Source organism: Mixophyes fleayi, chromosome 9, assembly GCF_038048845.1.
Source record: "Mixophyes fleayi isolate aMixFle1 chromosome 9, aMixFle1.hap1, whole genome shotgun sequence".
Taxonomy (NCBI): domain Eukaryota; kingdom Metazoa; phylum Chordata; class Amphibia; order Anura; family Limnodynastidae; genus Mixophyes; species Mixophyes fleayi.
In genome coordinates this window covers 18,709,907-18,735,415 of record NC_134410.1, presented here as the reverse complement: position 1 = coordinate 18,735,415, position 25,509 = coordinate 18,709,907, and positions in this window count along the sequence as shown.

Here is a 25,509-nt window from a genome sequence, read left to right as displayed (position 1 = left end):
ATTTCTGGTGTATTGGTTTGGCCACTGTAAAGTTAAGGGTTGTAATTACATGTAGGGATGTAATTAAAAATCACATTTAACATTCTATGTGAGCCCACAACACCTGTGATCATTTTACTAGTGTATTGCAAAATGAAACAAAATAATGGTTAATCACTAATGATGAATACATCAGCCCAGTCTATCTCTTTCAGGTATCAGGGGACTTAATTATCATTAGTAACACAGAGATACTAGTGCATATATATACACTCACATTTAATGCACAGTAAATGAATACAGATAACACCAAGGTTGCATCTGACATATCTTTTTAAGATTCAGAAGAAAGCACAGGTTGCTACTAAAATAAAGTGATCTATCTGAACAGGTAAATTAAGTTTTATCGATGACATTATTATACAATGACAATTTTAGCTCAGTACGTTCAAATATGTTTAAGCAAATTTTACAAGGAAGTGAAGACTGTATCTTTTTTACAAAATATCTTTGAAGGACACTTGGTAAAGTAAGACCACTTTCTACTTTTCAGCTTGCAAAACATTGTCTAAAGATCTTGTTCTGGACAATGTAAATCATAGTGCAGACGTATCACATTTTCACCTGCTAATTAATAGTGTGTGTGCGTTGGGGTGGGGGGGGGGGGGGGGTAATTATCCCCACCTCTTATCTTTTCATATTTTTATGCATTTGCTAGGTTTAAAATTAATTCTTGAGTAACCCTTATGTTCTTCTTACTTGAAAGATAAACTTTTTATTTAGATGTTATCTTTCTATCTTGATTCCCTGTGAAAAATGTTACAAGAATCAATATGGTCCTCCAGTTTAATGAAAAGTTTAATCCAGCTCCTTAAAAAATATACTATAGTTGGACAATATGAAGAGAATTTATGAATGCATTAACAAGATAGACTTTAGAAAATGAATGGAGGATCTTTAAACAGGGTACTATAATATTCATTACATACATGGAATGAACTAATATGTACCAGTGTTTGAACTGAATTAAGAAAGTGCATTTTTATTTCTAATGGTATGCTGTCCTTACACGGTTTGTTTGTTTAAACCTTTTATTGCTAGTGTCTGTTGGGGGAGTTTATTGAGGGCTTGATTGAAGAACACTGATCACACGTGTTTCTTAACCACATATATTCACTGTAGAATGGCTGCAAGCCAGCGATGGCTGCATAGTTAGTGTATATAGTTCTAAGTGTATAGCTACAAGTGTAAAAATATTTAAATAACATAATTCGGAGTTATACCGGAGCTGAACAGGAGGAAACAGGAGAAGAACATTCTGTCTATTACCATAGCTACACAAGGACAACAGTTAGTATTCACCTGAAACAACATATTCTATTCCTGATGTTTCCATCTCTCCCTGGCTACAAGCTTCACACCACAAGAAGACTGTTTTGGACTTTGCTCTTATTTTCTACTGAGCTCATGAAAGTTGGTTTTATCTGTCAGTTTATTTTCCCTGCAAAACCCCCTCTGTTTAATCAGCTACCCATGCTTCAGCTATTTCATCATTGTAATTTCTATTCTACTCAAGCCTTTGTCTGCCATCACAAGTTGGAAGAAATTATACTGACTTTGAACCACTCTTCTCTCTCATGACTCTGCAAGAACTCAGCTACTCAATCACCTGTTCTTTATTACTCTCCATTCAACACTTCCACCAACTCCCCCACATGACACCCCACATCATTACTCTATACTATCCAGACATCCATGAATAAACTACATCTACTGCAGCCTCACTCTGCACTACTTCTCTGATTACACAGGAAATTGCAATTAGGTAATTCTTTTAATTCCCTCATTTTTTGCTATTTTACTCATAAATCCCAATGCTTGCCAAAATATTTTTCTTTCTCTCTTTTCATTATCTTTAGGACTATATCACCCCTCACCCGTCCTGCAAAACACTCCTCTGTCCACATTGCCCCTTCATTACTTCAGTCACCTCTAGTTAACATCATTAACTCTTTTCCTATTTAAATTCAATAACTTTAACAGCCTCACCCTGTCGCCTGAAACTAAAAGGACACACATCTTACAATCATCTTTCCTACCTTACCCTGCTTCTATTAGCTGGTGATATATCACCGAATCGAGGTCCCCCTCACGCAAGCGCATCACTTGTCTCCCCTCTTTTCCAAAGTCCTTTAAATGTGCCCTTTGGAATGCACACTCTGTTTGTAACAAACTTACCTCTATACACGATCTCTCCCTCTGAAACAACCTGAACCTTCTAGCAATAACAGAAACATGGCTCGCGCAATCAGACACTGCCTCATCTGAAGCCCTTTCACATGGTGGTCTCCATTTCACCCACACCCCTAGACCAGGAGGCAGACAAGGAGGTTGGGTTGGACTACTTCTCTCCCCACAGTGCACGTTCACAGTTCTCCCAAATGTCCCTTCACTCACATTCACATCTTTTGAAGACCATGCTGTTAGGATTTTTAACCCGTTCTTTATGTGTTTTGCTGTCATCTATCACCCCCCTGGAGCACACCAACAATTTCTTGAACATTTCTCTATGTGGCTCCCTCCATATCCTCTGACATCACCACCATCATAATGGGTGAGTTCAACATCCCTATTTCGAATCCATGATCTAATGCTGCTTCCAAACTACTCTGTCTAACATCCTCACTTGACCTCTCCCAGTGGATTGAATCTGCTACATATCAGGATGCCCACTGTCTTGATCTTGTTTTCTCTAGACTATGATCAGTTTCTGATTTCCTTAACGCTCCTTTCCCCCTCTCGGATCATAACCTAATTAGCTACTTGCTCACCCCCAGATCTTTACCCTCCCAAGTGTCAAACTCTTCCAAGCCTCATCACAACCGCAGGAATATTAACTCTATTGATCTTCAACAGTTTTTCACCTCTCTCCAACACCTTCTTTCCCCAATTTCTACATTCTCCTCCGCTGATCGGGCAGTACCCCATTTTCACCAAACCCTAGCACCTGCCCTTGATCAAGTGGCTCCAGCGACACTACATACTCCACATAGACTTTGTTGCCAACCCTGGCACGCTAAAGTAACACGAACTCTACAAAAATATTATTGTAAAGCAGAACGTCACTGACGTAAATCTTGTACCTCTAATGATTTCATCCTATATACATGTATCTACCACTTCTATAGAAATTCTCTGAACACTGCAAAACAAAACATACTTCCAGTCTCTCATCTATGTTTAGTCTTCTAACCCCAAACACCTTTTTAACACATTTAAATCTCTTCTCTTTCCTCCCACCCCAAATCCACCAATTACCATCAGTGCCCAGGATCTTACTTCCTATTTCAAGGACAAAATAGATAAGATCAGACTTGAAATGGTATCATCTCCCTTGACAAGCAATTAGCTCAATTCCTTTGTAGCACCCTCTGACACTCTCTCTTCATTTTATCCCATAAATTAAGTTTCTACTCTTTTCTCATCTTCCTATTCTACCTCCTGTCCTCTTGATCCCATTCCCTCACAAATTGGTAGGTCCCTGTCTCCTGTGCTCATTCCCCCTCTAACTAAAATATGTAATCTATCTCTTTTCTACTGATATTTTTCCATCACTATTCAAGCATGCAGTGATTACTCCCAATTAAAAAAAACAAAATTCTGACCCAAACTCTATCTCAAATTACCGCCCCATCTCTCAGCTCTCATGCCCCTCCAAGCTTCTCGAGAGAAATCCCTGTACTCGCCTCACACACTTTCTTACAGTAAGCAACCTACTGGATTCTCTTCAGTCAGGTTTTTGCTCTCAACACTCCACAGAGACTGCGCTGACCAAGGTTGTCAATGATTTGATCACAGCAAAAAGTAAAAGCCATTACTCTCTTCTAATTCTCCTGGATCTCTCTGCTGCATTTGACATTGTTGACCACTCTCTCCTCATACAAATGCTACAATCCCTAGGTCTTGAAGGCACTCTCCTATCCTGGTTCTCATCCTATGTAATTGCTCTTTCAGTGAAAATGGATCCACATCTGCTTCGCTTCCTTTATCAGTTGGAGTACCACAAGGCTCAGTCCTAGGTCCTCTACTATTCTCTATCTACACAACTTCTTTTGGAATACTAATAAGCTCCTTTGGATTTCAGTGTTATCTCTATGCGGATGATACACAAATCTATTTATTTCTATTGCTGTTGATAACATGACCGTAAATACCACCATGCAAGCTCGCTGCCTAGGTGTAATCCTTGACTCACAACTATCATTTATTCCCCACATCGACTCTATATCTAAATCATATTACATACATCTAAAGAACATTTCCGGAATACGCACATACCTCACACAAGACACTGCAAAAAACTTAATTAATGCACTCATCATCTCCCGCATCGACTATTGCAATTCCCTCGTTACTGGTCTTCCCAAAGTCAGACTTGAACCCCTGCAATCTATTTTGCACGCAGCGGCTAGATTAAGTTTCCCTTTGCAAACCGTTCTTCCTCTGCTAAGCCACTCTGTCAGTCTCTACATTGGTTGCCTGTATTTCAACAAATCCAATATAAAATTCTTCTACTAACATACAAGGCTGTCAACAAAATTGGATCGACATACATCTCCTCACTTGTCTCAAAATATCTCCCAACTCGACACCTCCGTTCTGCACAAGATCTGCGTCTCACTTCCACTTTCATTACATCCTCCCATTCCCGGTTACAGAACTTTTTTCGGGCTACACCCACTTTGTCGAAATACCTCCCTCGCACAGTAAGACTTTCCACGAGTCTTCAAACCTTCAAGCATTCTCTGAAAACTCACCTCTTCAGGCAAGCTTATGATATTCCTCAAATATCATCTTAATCTCCCTAGGTTACCCTATTACCACCTTCTACACAGCTAACACAAGACAACAACCCACTGACCAACATTGCTGTGTGACTGATCAAACAGCCCACTCAATACTTTTTCCTTTGCATTCTAGCTGGTCCAGTGTGCATTATGATGCAGCACGTGCCCTTGTGTTTCAAACTTCCATTGTCCCATAGATTGTAAGCTTTCGAGTAGGGTTCTCTTACCTCTCTGTCTGTATGCATTAGCCAGTATTGTTTTATTAATGTTTGTTCCCAATTGTAAAGCGCTATGGAATTTGCTGGCGCTTTCTTAAATAAATGTTGATGATGATGATGGTGATGATGGTGATGATGATGTATGATTTTTTTTAGGTTTTAAAAATTGACCATGCAAATGTATATCAATCAGACTATTATTAAATATTTCATCATTAAAGGAATTTCAGATGTCTCAGAGTTAAAAATTACATTCTTCATTGCAGTTCTATTCATTTATCTCATCATTCTCGGAGGTAACATGGTCATTTTTGGACTAGTCTGCTTGGATCCTCATCTCCATACTCCGATGTACTTCTTCCTGGCTAACCTGTCTATCATAGACATGACTTACCCCACCGTCACTCTACATAAGATATTCACAAGTTTCATTACTGGGGATAAGACCATTTCAGTTTTTGGCTGTATGACACAAACATTTATGACTGGTTCCTTAACTACTGATGAACTGTTTATACTGACAGCCATGAGCTATGATCGCTATATGGCCATCTGCAATCCCTTGAGTTATCACTTGATTATGAACTACAGAAGATGTGCTCTATTGGCCTCTTCATGCTGGTTGTTGGGTTTTATGTTGCCAATTCCTCTTATTGGAATATTATGCAGTTTCTCATGTTATTCATCCATTGAAATCAACCACTTCCTCTGTGACATTGTCCTCTTGATGAACATTACCTGCAGTGATACCTCAGTTTTGGATACACTGTTCTTTATAGAAGGGCTATTTCTGTTTAATATTGTCCCATTTTTTCTAACTTTTGTTCCCTATATCTTTATAATAGTCACTATAGTAAAGAACCATTCCAGCACTGGAAGACGTAAAGCCTTCTACACATGTTCTTCACATCTCACAGTTGTCATCCTTCTTTATATAATTCTTATTTGTCAATATATGACACCAAGCAGCTTAGGTTTAAACAAACTTTATTCTCTGATTAACATGGCTGCTGTTCCTCTGCTAAATCCACTGATCTATAGCTTCAAAAATAAAGATGTGAAAAGAGCTCTAAGGCGCAGGGTTGGCTGGCTTACGGGGTTCACTTAACATTTATTTTTAGGATTGTAAATGTACCTATTATTGTATACTGTATAATTTATCACCACAACAATTTCAAGTTAGGTGAACATGCAAGCTAAGGCTAGAGATAAATAGACAAATATTTTAGAAATAATAAAATTTTGACCACTTCTAAAAAAAAATGCTAAAAACTAACTGTCAACATTGTAGATAAATATGACATCTTTAAAAAAACAAATTCTATATATGCAGTAAAGTTAATAAAATTGGGAACATTAAAACAATACTGAGTAACACATACAGAGAGGGAGAGATAAGAGAGCCCTGCTCACAAGCTTACAATCTATGGGACAATGGGAGTTTGAAACACAAGAGCACGTTACATCATATTGCACATTGGACCAGTTAGAATGCAAAGGTATAAAGTATTGAGTGGGCTGTGAGATCAGTCACACAGCAATGTTGGTCAGAGGGTTGTTGTCTTGTGTTAGCTGTGTAGAGGGTGGCAATAGGGTAACCTAGGGAGATTAAGATGCTGGTTGAGAAATATCATAAGCTTGTCTGAAGAGGTGGGTTTTCAGAGAATGCTTGAAGGTTTGAAGACTAGAGGAAAGTCTTATTGTGCGAGGGAGGGAATTCCACAAAGTGGGTGCAGCCCGAAAAACGGCCTGTAACCGAGAATGGGAGGAAGTGATGAGAGTGGAAGAGAGACGCAGATCTTGTGCAGAACGGAGGTGTCGAGTTGGGAGATATTTTGAGACAAGTGAGGAGATGTATGTCGGTGCAATTTTGTTGACGGCCTTGTATGTTAGTAGAAGACTTTTATAGTAGATTAGTTGAAAAACAGGCAACCAATGTGGAGACTGACAGAGTGACTCAGCGGAGGAAGAACGGTTTGCAAGGAAAATCAATCTAGCCGCTGCGTGCAATATAGATTGTAGGGGTTCAAGTCTGATTTTGGGAAGACCAGAAATGAGGGAATTGCAATAGTCGATGCGGGAAATGATGAGTGCATGCATTAAAGATTTTGCAGTGTCTTGTGTGAGATATGTGCGTATTCTGGAAATGTTCGTTAGATGTATGTAACATGATTTAGATATAGAGTAGATGTGTTGGAATAAACGATAGTTGTGAATTAAGGATTACACCTAGGCAGCGAGCTTGCGGGGTGGGATTTATGGTCATATTATGACATTCCTCTGTCCACACAGTGATACTTTTACAATAGATATCAACATAAATTACAGGTTACAATCTTAATACATTGGTGCCTTATTCATAGACGGTCAATGCATCTAGACTATATCTATTTGCAGATTTCAAAGGACATCTTTTACCATTTAAACTACAACAGGTGACTTACACTAGCCTAATATTAAATGCATATTGTAAATTACATAACTGTGTAAACAATAACATAGGTTTACCTTAGAAATATATCACATTTTTGGCATACTGTATATTCAAAATATATAGCAACATTCACGATACAACTTTAAAACAAATGTACAGTATTAAACCACATTGAACTGCTGGATAACATGGGTTCCAGTAGCATCTAAAAGTCCAAAGCTTGGACACACTACTTTAATCAAAGTTCAATGGCAGTGGTGTAGCGGGATCAGGGCCATAAAAGTCCATTAGCCTGACCTTTGGTTTCTTCACAAATACTATTAACAATTGACAAAACACTATTTATTGATTCATCTAAAGCATAGCTAAATCAAAGCCTGATATACATCAAATACAGCTATACACATGACTGCTCAACTGTGTGTGGAATTCTTCCATTATAATTCATTATATATATCTTAAAATACTCGGTGGCCATAAAAGTGCATATGTATATATAATAAATAATCCAGAATAGAAAATATTCCTTAAAGTAAGAATTACTCAGAAAGCTCTCTCATCCATCTATTGGGGACACTGTACCCCAAAGGTCTTAAATGTGTGATAAATTCATAAACAGCAGTGTATTTTCCCTTTCGGGGATACCAGAATAATTAGAAAATTTGGATGCAGGACTAACTCCGATCACTTGTGAGGATATTGATGATGAAGGTTTTGGGGGCGTAGATTGCAGGTGCTGGGATCTAGCTGAGAGAAAGGAAGGTAGATGATGCTGGACTGCTTGTTGTTATTTTTCTGATTTTCACAAAAGCTTTCCATGAACTCCCTTCAAAAGACGTAACATAGTTGAGATTCCTAGATGGTTAAGGACCCTACCTCTACTGATGGCTGTACAATGTGGCTTTACAATGCTACAAATGACTAGACAACTGTGGTCAGGATTTGGGTAAAAATAATTCCACACATAAGAGGTGGATTTTTTGGTCTTATGCCCAGGCATGACAATGGCCTTCTTCTTTTCACTGGCAAGAACTGCTGCAGTCTTTGTTTGAAAGTGTTTGTAAATAATATTGTGATCTGTGAGGTGGTCAAAATTGACTGCAAATGACTTAAAATTAGTGTTTTTGAGGTTAATAATAACGTTGGGGGGGGGAAACAAAAATATGTGATTTTAGCAAAAAAATAGGGATTTTAGAAAAGAATTGGGATCCAAAGCCAAATCACAAAGTTAATCCAAATCCAAAACCAAACTCAGAACACGGTGGCCAGTGAACATCTATGTATGTATGTATGTATGTGTATATATATATATATATATATATATATATATACACATAGATATATATATATATATATATATATATATATATATATATATCTATGTATATATATATATATTTATTTATTTTTTTACTATAGACATCGGGCCTGATTAATAACGGAGGGTAAACTAAAAAAATTGAGTAACTTTTAGCCTTGGAAAACTATGTTGTTTTGGAGGAGGAGGTAAATTCAAAATGCAGGGACAGATTTATGATTGGGGTAGAGCATGTTCTAGATCAACTTTAAATTTTAGGTGTTCAAATAGGCTATCAAGTGATGATGAAGTGTTTATGTGCTACATGAAAAAACAGACAGTATATTTCTTATGTGCAAAATAATAAACTCATTTGCACCCCTTGCTTTGTAACATGGTTTGTCCAGGAGAAAAACTCATTTTTTTGCCTTACTTTCCTTAGTGAATCAGACCCATTATTCTGAACTAGAATTTAGTGGAGAAACACAGAGTGCTACAAATAATTTTCAGATTTATTTGTTTTAAAATCTAAAGTGTTTCTAGTGAAAATAATCTTACGTGGGTAGAGTCAGTGATATTTTATTTTAACAGGCAAAAACATTTGACCAACATTCGGCAAAAAATTATATAGGTATTTATTTTAAAATCGAAAGTGTTTTCTCTTTTCTAGTGTAAGAAATTTTTGTAAGGGCGGTCAGCGACAACTTTATAAAGCAAGGACAAAAACAGGGTGTTGTGTGGGAGCAGCAGTAGAGCAGCACCCCCCAAAGAACACATATATTTATTAATGTCTTTCTCTAAAATTCAAAGTGTTTCAAAGGTGAGGAATTGGGAATAGTGTTAAAATCATCATCATCGTCATCATTTATTTATATATTATATTATATATTTATTAAAATGCAGTCTAGCATCAGGTAGCAGTTGAAGGAATAGACATTTGCAATCCTCACTGGCGTTAACACCTTCATCATCAACCTCCTCATTACTAGTATGTAGGACAGCATCCAATTTTCCAATTCTAACTGACTCCCCTAATCCAATCCATGATTCCTAAGTGACATCCTTGCGCATGACAGCTGCTGCTGGGGGCTGATACTTCTAAAGAAACTGTTCCTTGTGAACAAATTGTTAGCTCAAGTCACACATGAGAGTCTCCTGCTTCAGCTTCTCCTAAAAATAGTAGTGGTCAGCAATAATGTCCCTTTTTTAAGATACCTGTAGAAAGTGGTTTAGGGTTGTATTCAATGGACGTCTTGCAATCCTATGAATGGATGCATTTCTCCATCTAATTTGCCAACACAACTGAGTGTCTACAGTCACACATAAGAGTTTATAACAGTAATTTCCATATCAGGAAAGATCCTCAAGACACTGAGCTCTCTCTCATCTTAATGAACGGTTTTGTAACTCTGCCATTGTTGCATTTGCTTTCAACAAATCAAGACCAAGAATATTTAACCAGTCTGTACGGTTCTCCAATTCCATCACACAGTGTAAATTGTCAGCCATCATATCTCCATGTATACATGTATTCTTTGGCAGTAGCAAATTTTGTCCTCTTAATTTCTCACAATGTGGAGTTTCAATTTTATTGTCAAGACAGATCTTTTGGCCAACCAAATCTGCATCAATTCCATCTCAATTCCATGCTGTCTATTTAATGATGCCTGTTTCTTACTGCCTATTCACTTTCCATGAGGCACGCCTTTTAACATAAAAAATGTATTATATGCATAGTCTTTCAATTTTTAAACTATGTGTGCAGCCCACCTTCTTCTGTCTTGTTGCGAGACTGTCAATAATGGATGCATTCTAAATTTCAAAATTTATTGTATGCATTGTCTTTTAACTTTTTTTATTATGGGTGCAGCCCACCTTCATCTATTTACTGGCTAAATGTCTATTAATACCACTGTTCATCAAATGACCTCTGCCTGTTACAATGTATTCAATTATTATTATTATTATTAGTAGTAGTAGTAGTAGTAGTAGTAGTAGTATTAGTATTAGTTTTATTTGCATTATTATTATTGTTATTATTAATAGTAACATATCACTAGTCAGCCAGAGCTACCTTACTCATAGCATAAACAACCACTTATAAGTAAATCAAAGTATTTGAAAACTCCACTCTTGGCTCCCGATGAATGCTCGGCCCAGCAAGAAGTACTTAATCTTTGAACATTTTTAATATGGGTGCAGCCCACCTTCATCTATTTACTTAATATTTAAAAAACAAACAAAGTGTACTGTGCGCTATTGGTACATTATGCAATGCAATAAAATTAGAATTACATTAATTTAGCCTACAATTCCCAGGTGGTCTCTCAACCAAGTACTAACCCTACCAGACCTTGCTTAGTTTCCCAGATCAGACAAGATTGGGCTTGTTCAGGGTGGTGTGGATGTAGGCACATATCAACACAATGTCCTTTTAAAGTGGTGTGTGCTATCTTCTTAATAGAGGTGTGTCACTTCCTTTTTTTCCTCCAGTGTTACATATAAAGAAACAAATAAAAAAAAAGGTCAGAGTGCAAACTGTGCTAACATTTGAACCTAAACAGCTGCAATCTTCTGATTTAAACTTACATAGTTACATAGTTACATAGTTGATGAGGTTGAAAAAAGACACCAGTCCATCAAGTTCAACCTATTTTGGATCTCCTGCGATCCTGCACTTATATTTGAAATTAATCCGGAGTAGGCAACCGCCCATCTGTTTCAATTTTGAAAATCCCCCCAGACTCAATATTGCAATCCAATTTTTACCCTATATCCACTACTATCCTTTATTTTAAATTAACGGTCGTATCCCTGGATACACCTTTCCGCTAAAAATTTGTCTAACCCTTTCTTAAACATATCTATTGAATCTGCCATCACAACCTTCCCTGGCAATGAATTCCATATCTTGACTGCCCTTACTGTAAAGAACCCCTTCCTTTGCTGGTTGTGAAATTTCCTCTCCTCTAACCTTAGGGGATGACCACGTGTCCTGTGTATGGTCCTTGGGGTAAAAAGTTCCCATGAAAGCTCTCTGTATTGACCCCTAATGTATTTGTACATAGTAATCATATCTCCCCTTAGACGCCTCTTTTCTAAAGTAAACATGCCTAAACTGGCTAACCTTTCCTCATAACTTAATGACTCCATACCCTTTATCAATTTTGTCGCCCTTCTCTGAACCCTTTCTAGTTCCAAATTATCTTTTTTATAGAGTGGTGCCCAGAACTGTACTGCATATTCAAGATGAGGTCTTACCAATGATTTATACAGTGGCAAAATTACACTGTCTTCCCTTGCATCTATGCCCCTTTTTATGCATGCCAATACTTTGCAGCAGATATTATCCAATTGTATTTCAAACTCATAAATGTTCTTATCCACAAGTGTAAAATCAATCTCCTTTTCTTTCCTCTCTTAAAGAGGTCTGACTTTATGGGCGTTATTTACTTTTTATAGATGAACCAAACATTTCTGCATTTCATTTTTGTTATCGCTCCACTGATTAGGTTTATATATACAAATAAAGCAACAATTGTGTGATTTGCTTAAAATGTAAACAAATTTTCTTTATTTTATCCAATATCTATAAAAAATAAAAACATTACAACATGCAATTTTAAAATTTCTCCCCAATCCCTATGAAGGTGGACTCTTACCCCATTAAGCACATAACAGGCATGTAAGGAGTGCAATCACTGCCAGATGATATCAGCAGGTGCCAGCCACATTGCCTCACAGTCCCGCAAGTCTTTCAGGCGCAGTTTCCATCTGGTATCAGATCCCCTGTTCTCACCAATAACGCGTTTCGATTCTGTAAATCCTTCTCATGGTGTCTTGAGATCATTAGAAAATGGACTGTAAATGATTTGAAATTAATGTTAGTTCTATAAATAGTAATATAGGAGCAAAAACAGCTCAAAATCACATCATTTTACCTATTTTCAATTTTTTTTTAATAAATCCACATCCAAAACTGAAACCTTATATGATTTTTGGGCAAAACCAGTACCAAAATCAAAACACAAAGAAAAGGTTTTAGAACTAAAACCAAAACTAAAACCAAAACATGGGGGTTCGCGCACATCTCTAATTTAAATGAGACAAAGAGATGACAAGGGTGCATTTATAGGGTTTACGCAAAACTCTCAAAAGGACCTATTCGGATCTTGTCACTATACTTATGATGGGACATATTTTTTACTTTTACTGCAGGAAAGATCATTTCTAGGTGCACGTCAACCAATGTCATCAATGTAATGAAAAGCTTCAAATACACAAATATAACGTAATAAAATTAGTCCTGTTACTCTATAGCTAATTGATTGAAAAAAATTAGTCTAAACAATAAGTATTTTAGGAAAAAAATAAAAACATTTAAATTAGTTATTAAAGCCAATAATTTTCATTAAAGACCAATTTTTTTATCAATAAAGTAATCGATCATTGTTTATTTAAAAATGATGAAAGCTAACCTGACAACACGTTATACATTAGAATGTATAACACAATATAGGTCAATAGCATTGTCAAACAATTCACCTGACACTCCATTGGAGGCACCCTTTTTGTTTACAGTAAATTATTGTTATGGAGTGTTGATTATTATAGGATTTACTGTATAAGTGTTGTTTGCTTACCCGGTAACATGTGCAACATGGTCCATACATGGGTTACCTTATCCGACCACCATTTTGTACCGTGTCTACAGTGTTTATGAGACCAGGCTCATATCCTGGTGATCAGCATACTGTGGTTAACCAATTTCCAGCTAAAACCATCAGTTAATATCATCTTAAAGAAACTATAGCATAGCTTGTTACATAATATGGCAGCACAGGCTTCATTCAAGCAATTATAATTTATCCTATAATATCTTTATCATTTCTAACTTCCATCACAATAAAGGAGGTGGTCTTACACTAGAAGTAAAATGGACTTTATTTTTTCTGTTTCCGCCAAGCACATTTTTTAGGAAATGCTTAGATTGGTTTCAAAAACGTAAGTATGCATCTTGGAACACTCTAGATGGATAAGTAAATACTTTGCTCACATAAAGAAGCATTGAGAGTCTGCAGACTTTGCGCTTTGTAAATAACCCTTATTGGCCTTAGTTGAATACTGTATATCAGTATCTATCAGAGCCGAAACCTCATTTATCGGAAAATCATAATTTCTCTATGTATAATTGTGAAAATACCGGGTTTTCTGGCCCAATGCTACCCACGTCACGCTGGCTGGCCACCCACAGGTGCCTTCCTATGCCAGGGAAGTCTACCCAGTACCTTCTAGGATTCGTATAGTCACTCAGGCAAATGCAGTTATAAAAATACAACAGTATATTTATTGTCATACAAACAACACTAGAAAATTATGTACACACAGTAAATAAATGCCAGGCAGGTTTACCACATCATCTCTTCCTTACCCCATTAGTTTAAGGAGTTATAGTCACCTGGCTTTCCAGACTTCACCACCCATGGTACTCTCTCAGCTGCATATATAGACTCTAGTTAGAGAACGACAACTCAAAACTAGAACTTGCACTCTTCATGAATGAAATCCCAGAATGACCACCCTTCCCCCCCCTGGAGTCGCTCCTTATATCTCAGGTCTAATTTCCACAGTCTTTCTCCTCCCTAGACAAACCCCTGGGTCTATTCTTCTTAACCATTGGTCAGTGCAGGACTAGGGGGGGTTGGAGATGAGCTGTACTTCCACGGAAGCCCCTTGCTGGGATGCAGACAGAATGTCTGGACTAGTCCTAAGGAGAACAATTGATACTAATTGGCTTCCCCTACTTCCAAGGATAAGGTAGCCCTTACACTACTTTGTGATGTCACAGGGTTCCCAGCTGTTCCATGCTTCCTGTAGAGGAAGGAGGGGGGAGAATGAATGCAGCTCCAGCCCTCTCACCTGTATCCTAAACACCACCTGATCTTTACCCGTGACCCTCCTGGCTTCAATTTAAGGACAATGAATAACATTACTGCAAGTCATCAATATATAATACACAATATACATATTTAAATTGAACTACAATGTCCCCTTAACCACATGTAATTGGACAATGCAGTTGTAGTCTGGTGAGCTGGGGAACAAAAGCAAGGGCTATAAAAAGTACTATAATCCACATTATGTGAGAAACGAGAACCAGAATGGTCACAGGAAGCGCTGCTGATATGCATTCACAAAGTGTCTGTTCTGTAATTGTATAGTCATGTCTGCCCTTTTTGCTTGTTACTGACATTGATTCTTTCTGTCTTCCTATTTTAAAGGGCAAAGAAAGAAAGAAACTGCTGATCAATTTTCTGAATATTTCAGCCTATGGGATGAGCATCTAGTTTAAGTAAAAATAGGCCAACAAGAAATCCACAGAGCAGGATATCATAGTCAGGATGTAATGCCTAGTCTGCTTATCACACCTGGTGACGCACTTCTGCAAATAGGAGTGGAAGGAGGTGATACTGTAAATTAATCATACTTTACCATACACTCAACAAACATATTACATATACAGTGCCAATCTAAAAAACTCTAAAGCCTTGAGTGCTTGTTTTTAAAAGTAAATGATTGAGGATGGCTTCCTTTCCCTAGCAAGGGCAAAGAGTTTGCGCTCGTATGCTCTTAAAAGAGCAATTTGTTTGCTGTAGTGTCAGGCAGGGGTGTGCTCAGGCTGTGTGGAGATATCCGGATCCAAGATGGCCACTGTGAGATGCAGATTGGGAGCAGTGAACACCTGCTCCAATTCTGCCTGGTTCTTGGCGGCGTCTCTCAGCGAAAACGTCCTATGTGGGTTTTGGCAGTAGGGGAGTTTACAAGGTTAGAATGTAGAGTGTTTTTCTGTAGGTGGTCAGACTTCTTCAGAGTTTACCATGTATGTGTTTCTTGCTGGTACTTAAAGGAGGTAGGAGGGGGTTGACTTCCCCCTCCCTCTGCCACCCTCCTACTTTTGCCCTTGTTAGGGCCTATGCGCTAAAATCACATCCTAGCATATCACTCCCAAACGAACAACAGCAACCCTATAACCAGGTTTTCCATTATATATGCAACTATAACATTTCATGTTTTATAACATTCTCTCTTCTTTGAGCAATTCCATACCCACAACATAAAAATTCTCTCTCATAACCACCAGACCTACTCAGAGCTATAAGACTATTTCTACCAGCCTCCCTCTATCTATTGTCAAAGTTGAAAAATTGGATGAAAGAAAGTATATTGATTAATATTGTTTTGCCGTGCAATTGCGTTCAGTACGCCACGTGTCATGGCGCAATCACACAACACATAACGCACGCATACACTCGCACTTACACATTCACTTGTATATAGTCCATATTTATAATAGTTCCAATCCACAGTCGTTTATGAACAGATATTATTTAGTTTATAGTTAAATATTATAAGGCTATATGTACAGGTTAGTGAGATCTAAGGTTCAGGTCACAGGAAACATATCATGTCTGGTATCATTCTAAACCCCTATTTATTCGCAGACGTCCGGTTCTATCACTGAAATGATCGCTCCTTGCGTATGCTAGTTATGGATGATAGGGAATAAATTATTAGAATGGTATTGTCTGTGTAATGCTAATAGACCAGTTTGAACTAGTTCTTGGCGGGAAGATTAAGTATACATCTTCTGGAGAGCTGACCCCCACCCTTGGAGAGTTGACCCCCACCCTTGGAGGGTGTCGTTTGAACTGACCTATGGACTGCATTATACTGGACCTTCCTGAAGCTTGAACCTATGGAAATATGCCAAGTCTTCTGTATTGTATTTACTGTAACACCAAATGTATATATATTTGTCTCTGGAATCAGCTTGCAGTCACTTTGATCACAGACTTCAGGATTGAATGACTGTATAGCTGGATCCAGCAGAGCGCAGCACAGCGCAGCGTATGCATCGGCTGTACTTATTTATTGGACTGTTATTCTTTTGCTTTTGCTAAATAAATTGCTTTGTGCTTTGGAACCACACAAATCGCATAGACAATGATTATTATAGAACCGGACGTCTGCGAATAAACGATGAAATAACTTTAATACTATGCATCCTAAGCCATCCCACCCTTAACACCACCTCATCTTTGCACCATGGTTTCTCAAACTACTATGCAAACAACAGGACCTGGATCCCCCTAACTCCATTGTATGTAGCACTACAGTCAACACCACAACAACAGCACAGACAGTCCTTAACTTCATATTGCATCTAAAAAAAATATGTGACAATAGAGGTCCAGTTGAACCCAGGATGCCAGGGCATATACTGTCGCTAGTTCTACCACCTCCAGCATAGCCAAGCAGTTCATGGCTGCCTGGGCTTACTGGGACCATCATTGCCACATACATGAATGCATATTTCTGCCAAATGTTTCATTACTACCCCAACACTAGCCAGACATAGGTGTTGGGAATAGCCCTAGAGAATTTTTTGGGGCATAGTACATGCTTTGGGGTGTGGGGCATACTGTTTAAAAAAATGTATAATTCTTTCTGAACTCTCTGGAAATAATACTAGCTGCTGACCACTGTTGAGAGTGTCAGACCATCCATCCATAAACTGAAGCTAAAGTGATGCCGTAAGTAACAAATCTGAACTAAACAAGCAAGTCTACATGCCAATTATTGAAAATAGAGTTATGTGCCAATGCCAATTGGATGCAAATACATGCAATAATTAACATAATATTCATTTTTATAAAAATCACATCTTGTAGGAAAACATATTTTGTGTTATTTGTTAATTAATAATTTTATTTTCCATATGGTAGAAATTCAGTACATCTGAAAGCTATTTTAATATATTTGCTTATCTGGAAAATAACCCATAAGGTTTTAACCAAAAGGCAACTGGAAAAAGTGGAAAACAGATTTGCAAATCCTTTTTTCACACAAATTAGTTTGACATCTATTATAACACATTAGCAATTTTAATAAAATTTAATTAAATATTAAAATTTCTGGTGTATTGGTTAGACCACTATAAATTAAAGGGATGTAATTACATGTAGGGATGTAATTAACAATCACATTTAACATTTTATGTGAGCCCACAACACCTGTGATCATTTTATAAGTATTTCGCAAAATTAAACTAAATAATGGGTAATCACTAATGATGAGCACATGAGCCCAGTCTATCTCTTTCAGGTATCAGGGGACTTAATTATCATTAGTAACACAGAGATACTAGTGCATATATACACACTCACATTTCATGCACAGTAAATGAATACAGATTACACGAAGGTTGCATCTGACATATCTTTTTAAGATTCAGCAGAAAGCACAGGTTGCTACTAAAATAAAGTGATCTCTCTGAACAGGTAAATTAAGTTTTATCGATGACATTATTATACAATGACAATTTTAGTGCAATTTGTTCAAATGGGTTTAAGCAAAATTTTACAAGATAGGGAAGACTTTCTTTTTTTTTTACAAAATATCTTTGAAGGACAATTGGTAAAATAAGACCATTTTCTTCTTTTCAGCTGGCAAAGTATTGTCTAAAGGTCTTGTTCTGGACAATGTAAATGATAGTGCAGACTTTTTACATTTCCACCTGCTAATTAATAGTGTGTGTGTGTGTGTGTGTGTGTGTGTGTGTGTGTGTGTGTGTGTGTGTGTGTGTGTGTGTGTGTGTGTGTGTGTGTGTGTTAGGGGGTATAATTATCCCCACCTCTTATCTTTTCATATTTTTATGCATTTGCTAGGTTTAAAAATAATTCTTGAGTAACCCTTATGTTCTTCTTACTTGAAAGATAAACTTTTTATTTAGATGTTATCTTTCTATCTTGATTCCCTGTGAAAAATGTTACAAGAATCAATATAGTCCTCCAGTTGAATGAAAAGTTTAATCCAACTCCTCATTAATATTGTGTGTGAGTGTAAGGGGGATTTTTATTTATCCCGACCCGTTATCTTTTCATATTTGTATGCATTAGCTAGGTTTAAAACTAAATCTTGAGTAGCCCCTTATTTTATTACTTATAAGATACATTTTTATTTAGATGTTAGCTCTCTATCTTGATTCCCCGTATAAAAAGCTACAAGAATCAATATTGTTCCTCCAGTTGAACGAAAGTTGAATTCAACTTCTTATAAACCCCATACTGTCGTTGGACAATATGAAGAGCATGTATGATTATATTAACTAGATAGATTTTAGAAAATGAATGGAGGGTTTTTATTCAGGGTACTACTATATTCTTTACATACAATGAAACATGAACTGAACTAATATGTATGATTTATTTTTAGTTTTTAAAAATTGACCATGCAAATGTATATCAATCAGACTATTATTAAATACTTCATCATTAAAGGAATTTCAGATGTCTCAGAGTTGAAAATTACATTCTTCATTACAGTTCTATGCATATATCTCATCATTCTCGGAGGTAACATGGTCATTTTTGGACTAGTCTGCTTGGATTCTCATCTCCACACTCCCATGTACTTCTTCCTCGCTAACCTGTCTATCATAGACATGACTTACCCCACCGTCACTCTACATAAGATATTCACAAGTTTCATTACTGGGGATAAGACCATTTCAGTTTTTGGCTGTATGACACAATCATTTATGATTGGATCCTTAATTACTGATGAGCTGTTTATACTGATAGCCATGAGCTATGATCGCTATATGGCCATCTGCAACCCATTGAGCTATCACTTGATTATGAACTACAGAACATGTGCTCTATTGGCCTCTTCATGCTGGTTGTTGGGTTTTATACTGCCGATTCCTCTTGTTGTAATATTATCCAGTTTCACATGTTATTCATCCATTGAAATCAACCACTTCTACTGTGACATTGTCCTCTTGATGAAAATTACCTGCAATGATATCTCAGTTTTATATACACTGGCATTTATAGAAGGGCTATTTCTTTATAATGTTGTCCCATTTTTTCTAACTTTTGTTCCCTATATCTTTATAATAGTCGCTATAGTAAAGATCCGTTCCAGCACTGGAAGACGTAAAGCCTTTTACACATGTTCTTCACATCTCACAGTTGTCATCCTTCTTTATATAATTCTTATTAGTCAATATATGATACCAAGCAGCTTAGGTTTAACCAAACTTTATGCTCTGATAAACGCAGCTGTTGTTCCTCTGCTAAATCCACTGATCTATAGCTTCAAAAATAAAGATGTGAAAAGTGCTTTAAAGCGTAGGGTGGGCTGGCTTATGGAGTTCCCTTAACTATTATCTTTAGGATTGTTAATGTACCTACAATTACAAGTTTTGTGACCATTCTAGCTAAGGCTAGAGATGATGAAAAATATTTTAGAAATGATAAGATTTTGACCGCTTCTAAAGAAAAATAGTTGAAAGAATTACTAAAATCCGACTGTTAAAATGTTTTGATCAAAACTGTAGATAAAAATGACATCTTTATAAAACAAATTCTATATATACAGTAAATAATAAATTAATATTTTCATGACATTCTATACATTTAGAACATTTGTAACACACTAGCAGCTTAGGAATACATTATTTTGGTTCATTAATAATAGAACCGTTGCAAATACCTCCATAAACTGAATCACAGAAGATTTGATATTTTTTTTAAAAAAGAACACAGTCAGATGTACATTAATGTGAGGATACGGGGTCCTGTACATAACTCAGACTGATACCAGCTGCAGGTTCAACACCATTTTATTAGTACTGAAGACATATTTTAGCACTGCGCAGTAAAACAGTAACTTTCAAATATACAATACATGATAATCAGGTGTGCAACAACGTCCTACAGGTGGCAGTCCAGTGTCTCTGGGTATGTGACGGTAAGATCCTTGGTAGCATCTCTTAATGCATGAAGCTGCACTTCTGCCCCGATAACAGTCCTGTGTCTCAAGACTGGGATGTTGGCTCACACAAAGCACTATCACCAAAGACACTCTGTACTAATGAAATTTAGATTTCTGCTTAGTGCCCCTAACACACTGTGCTGACAAGGATCTCCTGCACTTGCATCAGATGTTCTTCACTCAAGCTCTCTTCCTCTAGATCTTACTTACATTAACTTATCTTCTTTCTTTTATACATACCTCACCTTCTCCAGCAAATACATGACATCACATCAATATACACACAATATAACATGTTATACAGTTAAATAATAACATAGTATTTTGAAATAACATTCACATATCACAGGGACAAGCAATGTTATTTGATTTCGACCTTAATAATAGCCTAGTTATCATATAACTAGATGTGCAAAGACCTTTGTGCCCTGGGGTTAGCTGTGGCCAATAGCCTATTACTCATTAATCTATTGTAATATCTTTTGTCTATTTACAAGAGTCTGCTGACCTGGCCTTCAAAGCTTAATTTTATGACCTGTGACACTTTTAAAATAGATATCAACAACAATTACAGGTTATAATCTTAATACATTGGTTCTTTACTCATAGACAGTCAATGCATCTAGACTATATCTACTTCATCATCATCATCATCATCATCATTTATTTATATAGCGCCACTAATTCCGCAGCGCTGTACAGAGTACTCATTCACATCAGTCCCTGCTCCATTGGAGCTTACAGTCTAAATTCCCTAATATAGACACACACTCATACAGACACAGACAGACAAAGAGGGAAATAGACAGAGACTAGGGTCATTTTTGATACCAGCCAATTAACCTAGCAGTATGTTTTTGGAGTGTGGGAGGAAACCGGAGCACCCGAAGGAAACCCACGCAAACACAGGGAGAACATACAAACTCCACACAGATAAGGCCATGGTCGGGAATCGAACTCATGACCCCAGTGCTGTGATCTACTTGTGGATTGCAAAGGACACCTTTTACCATTTAAACTACAACAGATGACTTATACTAGCCTAGTATTTAATACATATTGTAAAGTACATAACTGTGTTAATAACATAGGTTACCTTCGAAATACTGTATGTCACATCATTGGCATACTGTATATTCACAATATATAGCAACATTCTGGCTACAGCTTCAAAACACAAGTACAGTATTAAACCACATTGAACTGCTGGATAAAATGGGCACCAGTAGCGCACAAAAGACCTGCACGTAGTGAAACTACTTTAATCAAAGTCCAATGGCAGTGGTGTAGCGGGACCAGGGCTATAATAGTCTATTAATATGACCCTTGGTTTCTTCACAATTACTAACAATGAATGAGAAAGCACTATCTATCGATTTATCTAATGCATAGATAAATCAAAATAAACAAACAGCCTACACAGCCTGATATACATCAAATACAGCTATACATATGACTGCTCAACTGTGGATGGAATTCTTCCATTATTGTGTATTATTATATAGCTTAAAATACTCTGTGGTCATCAAAGTGCATATGTATATATAATAAAGAGTATTAAGTAAGAATGACTCAGAAATCTTTTTCACTCATCTATTAGAGACACTGTCTGTGCCCCAAAGGTCTTAAGTATGTGATAAATTCATGAACAGCAGTGTAGATTCCCTTTCCAGGATACTAGAATAATTAGAAAAATGTAACTCCCTTTTGGGTTTAGGACTTAATACAAATTATAGAAAGGGATGCAAGTAAATTGTGTTGTTAAAAACTGTTGTGTAAATGTTTTTAATGGTCTGCATGCTTTTTTCAGAGTGTAACAGCAATATATATTATTTTTTCACAGTATGGTGAATCATACTTTTGGAATAACTTATGTTATCCTCATCTTCTATTTATAAAACAGAGATTATTTGTCATGCACATCAGTCCGTGCCCCATTGGAGCTTACAGTCTAAATCCGCTAACACAAATGAGAGTTAATTTTGTCAGCAGCCAATTGACCTACGAGTATATTTTTGGAGTGTGGGAGGAAATAGGAGTACCCGGAGGAAACCCACGCAAGCATTGGGAGAACATACAAACTCCACACAGATCAGGCCCTGGTCAGGAGCTAAACTCTTGACCAAAGAGATGAGCCACCGTGTCAGCTCAAAGCTGTGTCTCTACCCTTGTGGTTTTATAGTAAAGTTGAAGAAAAGTATAAAATAACTCATTACTGACATCTAACTCTTACATGGGCTTATAATGTAATTATATCCATGCTCAAACAGAGAATAAAGCAGAGAGAGTATACAAGGAATTTTGTTTGATAATGCTCGAAGATTTATAATAAACATTATGACAGATATTTCTGTATATTCTGTGCATTGTACATATAATGCCAATATCGCATAGTCATATTGATAAAGTGACAATTTACAAACAGTCTTTGACTGGTTTCTTTGTCTTTCGTTTTATATTGGTTGTAATCACTAACAGCAAATAGTTAATTGCTTCTGAATATTACAACATTTTCTGCCAGTCTAGTAATATTTCCCTTTTATACAGTTGTAAGGGCTGCTTATTGTAAGGCTCACAGTTTAGCCATCATTTGTGTACATAGAATGTCTACAATGTATATCTGCTGTAATATAAATGAATTAAAAAATAAATGTACTGTTAAGCATTTTTATTCTTCCTATGTTACTGTATTGTGCACCAGATCCCGGAAGCATTTATCTGCACTACCTGCGTGGGTGTATAGTATTTGTTTCTTATCTGTCTGCATGTTTACTGTACTATAAGGGTTATTTGTATAGAATAAAAGTGGAAAGCTGTTCATTTGTGATGCTGCACGTCTACATTTCACACCCGATTTATTTTGAAATGGGGATTTGCAGGACAAGATGAAGATGTCTGCAGGGCGGCAAAGGTTACACTTACTGATGTGATGTGTTGGGCAGATTGGGGATGTTCTTTGCTATATTCAGATAAGGCTCAGGAGTGTGTCTTCATTTTGCACTGAAAAGAAGAAAGGACATGTTATTGATCAGAAGTGATTATTTAAATTAGAGATGAGCAGTTTGGATTCTGCAAAATCCGATAAGATTTGGCATTGGTGAATTTAACCGAGTCATGACTTGGTTTGCCATGCCAAATCGGATCTGAAACCAAGGCGAAACGTCATTTATGGGAAAATGTGGGATCTCCTGAGTTTTGGATCAATATCTTCGTTTCAGATATATCCCTCCCTCGTGTTCTTATCTGACATTTTGAAGAGAGAGTGTAGGGAGGAGGTATCTGAAAGGCTGTGCTCCGAAAATCGCGTTTACACTACAGGCTATAGCGTCACACAGCATGAAAGAGGGAATTTACATAGAAAACAATACAACAGCTGTGATTATTTTAATACAGTTTATTTCTGTAGAGATCAGTCAGCTAGAATAGTCTGCTGATAAATTAGTGTAGGGTAGAGGCTACTAGCTGTTACTGATATATAGATAGATAGATAGATAGATAGATAGATAGATAGATAGATAGATAGATAGTACTATAGACATCATTTTGAACTAATATTTAGTGGAGAAAAAGGGAGCCCTTTTGTTCTATGACACTTATCAGCAAAACTCAAAAAAATATTAGATTTATTTATTTTAATATCGAATGTGTTTCTAGTGAAAGTAATCTTGTGTGGGCAGAGTTAGTGATATCTTTATTAAACAGGTAAAAAACCAACATTCCAACATTCCCCAAAAAAAAATATTTCTTTCTTTTAAAATCTAGAGTGTTTTCTCTTTTCTAGTGAAATAATTTTTTGTGGGGGCAGTCAGCGTCAACTTTATTAAGCGGTGAAAAAATAGGGTGTTGTGTTTGTGTGTGAGTGGTAGTGCAGCAGCACACAACAAAAAAACAATATATATTTTTCTTTTAAAATCTAAAGTATTTGCTCTTTACTATTGAAAGCAATTTTTGTTAGAGGCAGATAGCGTCATCTTTATTATTAAACGGTGAAAAAACAGTGTTGTGTTTGCATGTGAGCAACAGTGCAGCAGCACACTCCCCCAAAAATTATTTTTTTCTTTTAAAATCTAAAGAGTTTTCTGTTCTATAGTGAAAGCAATTTTTCTGACGTGCAGTCAGTGACATCTTTATTATTAAGAAGACAAAAAGCAATGTATTTTGTTTGCATGTGAGCAGCAGTAGAGCAGCACCTCCCGAAAAACACATATATTTATTAAATTATTTCTCAAAAATTTAAAGTGTTTAAAATGTGGAAAATTGGGAATAATAATAACAAGCAGTCCAGCATCAGGTAGCAACTGAATGGATAGACATTGTCAATTCTTACCGGTATCAACACCTTCATCATCAACCTCCTCAATATTAGTACGTAGGCCAGCATTAAAATTTTCTTTACTGACTCCTCTAGTCTTTGAGTATTTTTATTATGGGTGCAGTCCACCTTCATCTATTTACTCAAAATGTTTATTCATACCACTATCCATCCAATCAATGACATCTGTCTGTTACTGTTGCTTTACTGTCTGTGATGGATGCCCTGTAATGTTCAAAATGTATTGAATTAATATTATTATTATTATTATTATTATTAGTAACATTTCACTAGTCAGTCAGATCTACCTAATTTCTAGCATTAACAACCACTTTTAAGTAAGACAAGGTATTTAAAAGCTCCACAGTTGGCTCCTGATGAATGCTCTGCCCAGCGGCAAGTGCTTTAAATATTTTTATTATGGGTGCAGCCCTCCTTTGTCTATTTAATTGTCTAAATAACTATTCATACCATTGTTCATCCAATGACCTATGCCTTTTACTGTAGCTTCACTGTCTACGAAGGATGCCCTCTAACATTCAAAATGTATTGACTGCGTACCACCTTTGTCTATCTACTTG